Here is a 9,545-nt window from a genome sequence, read left to right on the forward strand (position 1 = left end):
GCTTGAAGCCTTTAGTTGATTCCTTGATCGTGTTAGGTAGAACTATTACAAAACTGGTAAGACTCGCCCATGTTATAGCCTTAGCCAGCAGAGAAGTTCTAGGGAATATATAACCAAGGGTTTGGTTACCTTTATCTTTTACATGGTTTGGACTTGAGGCAAGGAGTCAACAATTACTAACTGTTACTGAATGTTGAAGTGATATAGACTGCACTAATGTAATCCAAGGCTGGTGGACTGTGCCACTGTTATTCAAAGTATGTAATTCAAATAAAAATTTGATTACTTTTAATAAGATGTATGGTTATAGTTAAGAAAAGTCAATCTGACATTCCTTTAAAGTCATGTTTCTATGAACACTGAAATAAAACGATCTTATTGTGCTATTACTTTATTTAACCTATCAGAAAACTCTGTCCTTTTAAGTGAATTAGTCTTATTTTTGTCATATTTATTCTCTAATTATAGGAAATCTGTCTGCCGTTCATTTGCTGTAAACCTGCAACAACTTTCAGTGTTCATTATAGACTGCAAATGTTTCTCATGTTTCTAATTCACTGCTGTATTTTGTATAAATTCCTCTTCCTAGTAGAAAGCTTAAAAAGTAAAATGATGTAAATGTGAAATTTCTGTTAGTCAGAACCTGGCAAACCAATGGGCAGATTAGTATTCTTGTTTCCTAGTCTACTCTGGAGGCTCCTATTTGAATGTCAACACCAAAACTTTGATGATTATATTCTTTTTCAAGCACCAAACAAGTTAAGATCAATGCTACACCTTGCAAAAAAGCAATAAGGCTTTTTCTCATCTTGTTTTATGGTTGGACCTGACTTTGTCTTTGCAATGTCATCTTTACACTTGTGTCCAATGTAGGATAACTTGAGATTCAGTGTTCTTTGTGTGTTTAATCTCTGGGTTGAAAAAAAATAGTAATTCACATCCTCAGCAGAGTTGTTGCACACAATGCCATTTTTTATGAAATTTTCCATCAAAATCTTGATTAATTTGTGTTTCAGGTGCCTTTCTTATGCATCATTCTCTTTCTTATTACTCCTGAAACTAAAATTTTTTCTCATTGTCATCATCATGTAATTCATTATCTTGCAAGAATAGAACTATTACCTTTGAGTTATGGCCTAGGTATTTATAGATAACTATATTCTGCCCAACAAAATTATTCCTTTGAATTTTTAACTGTGTGTAGTAGTTCTCACTGTTAGCCTGGGCATTGTGCTGATGCTTGCTAGACAGTTATTCAGTTTCATTCCAAGAGAGGTTTACAATTTTGTGTTATTTGGCACTTTCCCTGTACGGTTATCTGTACATATTTTTTCAGCAATATGCAGTCAGACATACATTATATGTACAGATGTTAACCAAAGAGAACATCAGAACTGCAGCTGACTAGAAATACCGGCACATTCAAGATAGTGGAGAAAATAACAAGATACTGGTCTCAGCACATAGGAACGGGAGAAATTTGTACCACATTGTACTCAAACTAGCTAATTCTGCGTTGAACCCTAAATTGAAAGTAACTCTATATCTTACGAAGTCGAGTTCATTGAGAAAAAAAGTGAATACAACAGCAAAGAATATTCCTAGGTTTGTCTCTGTCTTGGTCCTCAAGTCTCCTATTTCACTTCTCAGGAGAAGAGAGACAGAAGCACCGTGCTTGTTGCCGAGTATTTGACAACTTGACAAATGAAAAATAAAAGAACCCACTTACCAGCTTTGAGAGATGACTGTAGTATATTGCTCTGTCATTTGACAGATGACCTGACCATTGCCATGGGAACCAGCAGGAAGCAAAGTGCCACAGGACAGAAAGCTGCTACAGAGTGGTAAAGGCTAATAACATGAAATAAATGAAGGGGTTAAAAGGTTGGGAAAATTCTGGTAGCTCCCATGTGTAGTCTGACTGTGAAAATATGTTTCAGTCTTCAACAAGCTGAGGTAGAAAGAGCATGGAGATTAAAGGACGAAAAATAATATTTAGAACTCTCCACCCTTAAAACTTCCAGGTTTATCCTTCTTGCATTTGCTTAGCACTTAGCGGTAGAATGGAGACTTAAAAATTGACATGAAATGCTTTAAAAATGCAATAGAAAAAGTAGAGTAAAATCAATAATGGTGTGAGGAATGACTTGAGCAGCTTGTGTTTTCACAGTAGTAATCAAAAAGTAATTTTATACCCAATAATTTGTATTGATTGTTTGTGAAACTGTAATGCATTATACTATACACTTCGTTGTCTGGTTATAAATATGTGTACCATTTTGATAGGCTTTTTCTTTTCTTATTGAGTTTCATTTTCTCCAAGACAATTTTTATTTTGTGTCTTTAATACATAGGAGCAAAATAGCAGGCTAAGAATATTATTTGAGCCAACAGTTGCAGCTTGCTATCTGCTCTCAACTCTGCCTGGAAGAAAACAAAGGGGTGCACGGCATAACAGCGTCCTTGAACTACCACCGCTTACAGGTGATAGACCCAGCTGATGTCAAGTGTTTTATTCTTTCGGCTGCCCATCAGTTGCTCAAAGAGTTGATTCACAGAAAATTGTATTTGCTTTTGAATGCAAAAACATCCCGTTATGATCCAATATCAGAAAAAATGCGGGGTGTAAATACGTTCTGTTAAATACATTAAAGAGCACTGTAAAGACTGCAAAAAGAGCAGATCTCTTTTTATCAGTTCCTTCACTTTAAGTCAGTTCCTGAGTCTTATGAGTGCAAAAGATGTGACAGACACTAAGAGGGTAAGTGAGTAGGAGTTGACTGTTTAAATACATCATACAAGAACATGAAAATTTCAGGCAGAACTCCCATTTTACTTTTTAAAAGATTTATTGTAAGTAAATTGCAATACCATAAATCACTGTTGTATTTACTGTTTTTCTTTCGAAATATATTTTGACTGAAAATTCCCAGAATTTAAATGTATTTTATTGGCACATTTATTAACATATTCTTCCAGATAACTTTTAGTATTAAACCATCAGGGATTATGCTACTAAAAAATATATTTTTTTATTTTTCATACAATCATAGAATGGTTTATGTTGGAAGACACCTTAAAGATCATCTAGTTCCACCCCCCCTGCCATAGGCACGGACACCTCCGACTAGACCAGATTGCTCAAAGACCCATCCAACCTGGCCTTGAACACTTCCAGGGTTGGGATTCCACAACTTCTCTGGGAAACCTGTTCCAGTGTCTCACCACTCTCAGAGCAAAAAATTTTTTCCTTATATCTATTCTAAATCTCGGGTCTTCCAGTTTGAAACCAGAAATTTCTTTATCTTTTCTATACTTTTTGACTCAGGTAGTGGAGGACTCAACAAGGACAGGTGTACTACTGGACCTAGTACTGACAAAAAAAGAGGGGCTGGTGGAGGACATTAAGGCTGGGGGCAGCTTTGCCTGTAGTGATCATGAGAAGATAGAGGCCAGGATTAAGCATAGTATGCACAAAATGACAAGTAGGATTACAACCTTGGACATCAGGAGGGCTGATTTTGATCTCTTCAAGAAACTGCTTGGAGAAATCCCATGGGAGAGGGGTCCACAGTGTAGTGAGGTTCAGGACAGATGGTTGATATTTGAGTATCACTTTATCCAAGCTCAGGATCCAAGCATCCCTAAGAGCAAGAAATCAGTCAAGGGAAGCAGGAGACCTGCATGATTGAGTGGGAAGCTTCTGAAAAAGCTCAAATGGAAGAAGGAAGTTTACGGTATGTGGAAGAAGGGACTAATCACTTGGGAAGAGTACAAGAATGCTGTCAGAGTATGCAGTGATGAAACAAGGAAAGTCAAGGACTCCTTGGAATTAAATCTGGCAAGGCATGGCAAGGTCAACAGGAAGTACGTTCAAGTACATTGGAGGCAAAAGGAAAACTAGAGAAAATGTAGGCCCGCTATCGAACAAGACAGGTGCCATGGTGACAGATGGTGCAGAGAAAGTGGAGTGACTAAATGCCTCCTTTGCTTCAGTCTTTACTTCTCAGGCCAGCCCTCTGGAGTCCCAGACTTTGCAGATAACAGAGAAAGCCTAGAGGAAGGAAGACTTTCCCTTGGTTGATGAGGATCCAGTTAGAGGTCCATGGGTCCTAATGGGGTGCACCCGTGAATGCTGAGCTGGCAGAAGTCATTGCTGAGCCATTCTCCATCGTCTTTGAAAGGTCCTGGAAAAAAGATGAGGTGCCTGAGGACTGGGAGAAAGCCAATGTCACTCCAGTCTTCAAATAGGGCCAGAAGGGTGACGCGGGAAACCACAGGCCAGTCAGCCTCACCTCCATCCCTGGAAAGATGATGGAACAGTTTGGTTCAGGCGTCATCTCAAAACATCTGGAGGAAAAGAAGGTTATCAGAAGTAGTCAACACTGATTCACCAAGGGGAAGTCATGTCTGACTAATCTGATAGCCTTCTATGATGGAATGACTGGATGGATAGGTAAGAGGAGGGCAGTGGATGTTGTCTGCTTTGACTTCCACAAGGCTTTCAACACCATCTCCTACATCGTTCTCATAGGCAAGCTTAGGAAGAGTAGGTTAGATGAATGGACAGTGGGCTGGATTGAGAACTGGCTGACAGATAGATCTCAGAGGGTTGTGGTTAGTGGCACAGAATTTAGTCAGAAGTCTGCAACAAGTGATGTTCCCCAGGGGTCAGTACTGGGCCCAGTCCTGTTCAATATATTCATCAATGGCATGGATGAAGGGATAGAGTGTACCATCAGCAAGTTTGCTGATAACACAAAATTGGGAGGGGTGGCTGATGTGCCAGAAGGCTGTGCCACAATTCAGTGTGACCTGGACAGGCTGGAGAGTTGGGCAGATAGAAACCTTACAAAATTCAACCAGGGCAAGTGTAGGGTGCTGCATCTGGGGAGGAATAACCCCATGCATCAGTACAGGTTGGGGGCTGACCTGCTGGAGAGCAGCTGTGTAGAAAAGGACCTGGAAGTCCTGGTGGACAGCAGGATGACCATGAGCCAGCAATGTGCCCTGGTGGCCAAGAAGGCAAATGGCATCCTGGGGTCTATCAAGAAGAGTGTGGCTAGCAGGTTGAGGTAGGTCATCCTGCCCCTCTACTCTGCCCTGGTGAGGCCGCATCTGGAGTACTGCATCCAGTTCTGGGCTCCCCAGTTCCAGAAGGACAGGGAACTGCTGGAGAGGGTCCAGCAAAGGGCTACAAAGATGATTAGAGGATTGGAGCATCTTTCTCATGAAGGAAGACTGAGGGACTTGGTTCTTTTTAGTCTAGAGAAAAGAAGACTGAGGGGGGATATCATCAATACTTATAAATACTTAAAAGGAGGGTGCTAGGTAGATGGGAACAGTCTTTTTTCAGTGGTGCCAGTGATAGGACAAGAGGTGATGGGCACAAACTTGAATGTAGGAAGTTCCATCTTAACATGAAGAGGGACTTCTTTACTTTGAGAGTAGTGGAGCACTGGCACAGGCTGCCCAGAGAGGTTGTGGAGTCTCCCACTCTGGAGACATTCAAAACCCGCCTGGACGCCGTTCTGTGCAACTGCTGTAGGTGACCCTGCTGTGGCGGGGGGGGGTGGACTAGATGATCTCCAGAGGTCCCTTCCAACCCTGACCATTCTGCCTGAGAAGTTTATACGGAAAAGGATAACCAGTTACAGAATGTAACTTTTAGCCATGCTGCCAGGATGCTTTTCCAAGGTAGTAATTTTAGACTGTCTAGTGAAATACATAGTCTGCTGGCTGTCTAAACTCTGCATGCTAAAGATGTAACAGAGCTTATAGATAGGGCTTCAGTGGTATCTTGCACGGAGAGTACAAGAGAGCATTGCAGTGCTCTGCCTATAGCTAGCAGAAACTTGGAGTGTCTCTGGTGCAAAATCTGATTTTTCTGCATTTGTTTTTGGCCCTTACCAATGCAAGATGAAGTAATTATCTTTTCACAGAACAAAAAATTTCAAAATTTCTTACTTGGTAATGTGTAAACAAATTTATATTTGGCTCAGCGAAGTGTTTATCTCTGTTACACTTCTGTGCATTATTGGAACTGTAGTTTATATACAGAATCTGTAATTTCTGTTAGGCCAAATTCACTTCCCCTTGTTACTGAAATACATCTGCCAGGAGACAACGTAATTACGAGAATCTTATGCTATGCCCCAGGCTCATTTTGCCCACAGAGGTGTCTTTCTAGAGAGCCTTGATCACAAAGGCGATCATGACTCTGAAGTTTTCACACCACAAACCTCATTAGGCTCATTAGCAGTTCAGCAGATAGTTTTAGGTCAAAACAATACATAATTGAAGATTTCAGATTTACTTAGGAAACTAAAACACTTTGTTTCAATTTTTTGCACATGAGAAGCGTAATATACTGGTAAGGTTTTCCTGGCAGAATGAGGGAATGAAAGAAGTGTTTTTGTGTGTATAGACATTTCATTACCATATCTTCATACTTTAAAACTCAAAATTGGTATTTTCTGATTTGTGTCTCCTACTGTTGACGTTGTACATATTCAACCAATATATTCATAGTTAATTAACAGTTCTGAATATGGTATATGAAGTAGAAGATAATTCTTTCCATCCATTTATATTATATTGGATTTGCTGGTTTAAGAAAAAAAAAGAAAAACACAACAATCTAAACATGTTTTTTTCCATTAATAATGTCACTGCCATCCTCAGCACTTCTATAGTACTCAGCTAGTTGTTACAGTGCCATTTTGCTTTAATTTTTAATTAAAGTAACCACAGATTTTGTCTTTGGTTTACTTCTCATGTGTAGTTACGTTGTACTCATAAGCTATTTATAAATAATTCTTATAAGTAATTATTTGTAAATAATCAAAAATATACATAAATTTGTTGGCCTGACAGAAAAAAAAAGAAGGAAGGAATCTGGTGTATCTTGCTTCTGGTCAGGTGGAAAACTACAGTAAGACAGCAGTCTTGCTGCTGTTATTTCCTTCCAGCAAGTTTCAGAATGATCTTAGTTCCTCTGGAATCAGAAGGTTCAGATGAAGGCTGAAAGTAGAAATTATTCTGTATGTCTACTAACAGTCTGAGTAAACTGAGTTTCAGTTAATCCCACCTTTGTTTTCTGTCAGTGGTTGGTTCATGTTTAATCTGTGCTGTTTCATCTCTACGGTGAAAAGAAGCAGCAACTTTTCAATTCAAAGCACAGTGCTGGAGAGAAGATGAGTTCCTCAACTTCACCACACAGAGACTAGCATTTATCAGTCAGGCTTTGTCTTTTTCCAGGTATACGTAACAAGTTGAAGATTTAAACACTTCTCAGATTATGCTTTGTATTTTGGAAGACTCATGTTAATGTGGGTATGGTATATGCTGATGAAAGTGACTTCTACAAAATCTTGTTCCTTGTTGGAGGAATATGCCATAATTCTTTGGTTTTCATTGTTTGTTTGGTTTTTTTTGTACTGAATGAAACTCCTATTAAAAAACAGTACAGATCAGAATAGTAACTTAACTTTTTGCAGTACTAATAAAGCAGTTTCAGGAACATAATGGAATCGCTCTGGGAATAAATTTTTGAAACATTAAAATTGGGTGAACCAATGCATTCATTCAGCCCTGCAGAATGAGTTTCATCTGTATCACATTTACATACATAAATGTATGATACTTTTTTTTTACATTGAAAGGTTTTAAGGTCAGAAGAGGCTATTATAAGTTATTTGTTTGAATTCATGTTTAATATAGGTCATACAACTGCCTCTTATGTTTTGTGTATCTTGGCAATCTTGTATAATTGGGCTGCAGAATATTTTTTAGAAAATTACCACAGTCTGAGACACTTCAATGAGTTAAAACTCCATCCACCTGTTGTTTAAATGGGTAATTGTCATGTCTCTCTTTTTTAAGCTCCTCGTCACATTTTATTATACAAACTATCTTTGAAGCTACCTTTTATATACACAGAAACATGAAAATGCTGCTTGAAATTACATTTCAAAATCACAAAATAATTTGTAAGTATGTGTCAAAACCATCTTTTTCATACCCAGAGCCATTTCAGAACAAAACACTTCAAGTGACATAAATGACAACTGAAAGCTACCCAATAGAACATTTTAAGTTCCAAGATAAGTGCTTGAAAAATGCTAGGTCTGTTACTTCTCACTGCATAGATAGTCTTATTTACTGCTAGCCCAATTACTCATGAGCAGCACCCGACTTAGCATGGAGTCCTCCACACTGCTGCAGGGTGATTTGCAGAGTAAGGTTCCAGAGGCAGAACTGCATGCGCAGGAATATCAGTATCTATGCCCAAACTTTGGTTCTGCTTAGCAGATAAAGTTGCCATAAATGCACCCAAACTTCAGTTTAGCCCCCACTGTGCTTTAAGGCTAGATAATGATATTTTCTCTGTTAAAAAGTTATATAGCTACATGGTAATCTACTGCTATAAAACTAAAACTGGTTTGACACAATTTAAGTACCTTGATTTCTTCTCTTAGAATAGAAATGTCATGGCAGTGTGGGTTTTTCACTTGTTTTATTTTAATGTTTGTTTGAGTTTTTTTTTAATTACTCTGGGACTTAAATGCTGAATGTTATTGGAGGACTCAAAAGCACATGTAAAATATATCCAGGTATAATAATGAACAATTGGAATTCAAATGATATTTAAACTTATTTTTCACCAAAATTAACGATGTTTGGCCTCAGTGATTTCTCCTTGCAACCGTATCCTTCCTTGACAAGTCAAGCTCTACCATAAGCAGTAGAATATCTAGGATACTCCTCCAGAGCACAATTCAGAACACGTAAGGCTTCTTTTCTTATTGTTCCTGCAAAAGTCATCTCTGCTGGACGCTGTCCTGTGCAACCTGTTGTAGGTGACCCTGCTCTGGCCGGGGGGTTGGACTAGATGATCTCCAGAGGTCCCTTCCAACCCTGGCCATTCTGTGATTCTGTGATTCTGTGCTGACCACAGAATAAGCGTCACCTCCTGAGGCCCCAATTGCCTCAATTACTCTGTGCCAAATAACTTTAGAAAGTAGAACACGTTCTTATGAAAATGAAGAACTTATCTTAATAAATTAGTCTGTGAATCCCATTCCAAAAATGTGCATGATCTAAACTCTTCAGTGGAAATTATTCCAAAGCTATGAAACAAAAGTGTCCTAGACTTCCTTTTTTTGGCAAACGGTGTTCTTACAATACTTAGCTTCAAATATAAGAAAACTGTGTTAATACAGTGATATTTCTGCTGTTTTTTCAGGAAAATTGAGACATCCCTTTGCTGACTCCCTCATTCTCCTGCTGAAAAAAAAATGCAACAGCACACATAAAGATGAAATAAAAACAAAACCAAACAAGATAGACAGACAGTGATTTTTTTTTTTTCTGGTTGCATCTGTTAATTCTTAACACTTCTTGTTGCTTTGTTAAACTTGTGCACGTCAGAGCTCCTTACAATAATGAGAGCTTTATTATTCGCATTCTACTGGTGGGGAGACTGGATCACGGAGAGAGATTTGACTTGGTTAGGATCTCTCAGTGATGAAACTTTGGAATAA

The sequence above is a fragment of the Charadrius vociferus genome, unplaced genomic scaffold (genome assembly GCF_000708025.1).
Source record: "Charadrius vociferus isolate BGI_N301 unplaced genomic scaffold, ASM70802v2 scaffold231, whole genome shotgun sequence".
Taxonomy (NCBI): Eukaryota; Metazoa; Chordata; class Aves; order Charadriiformes; family Charadriidae; genus Charadrius; species Charadrius vociferus.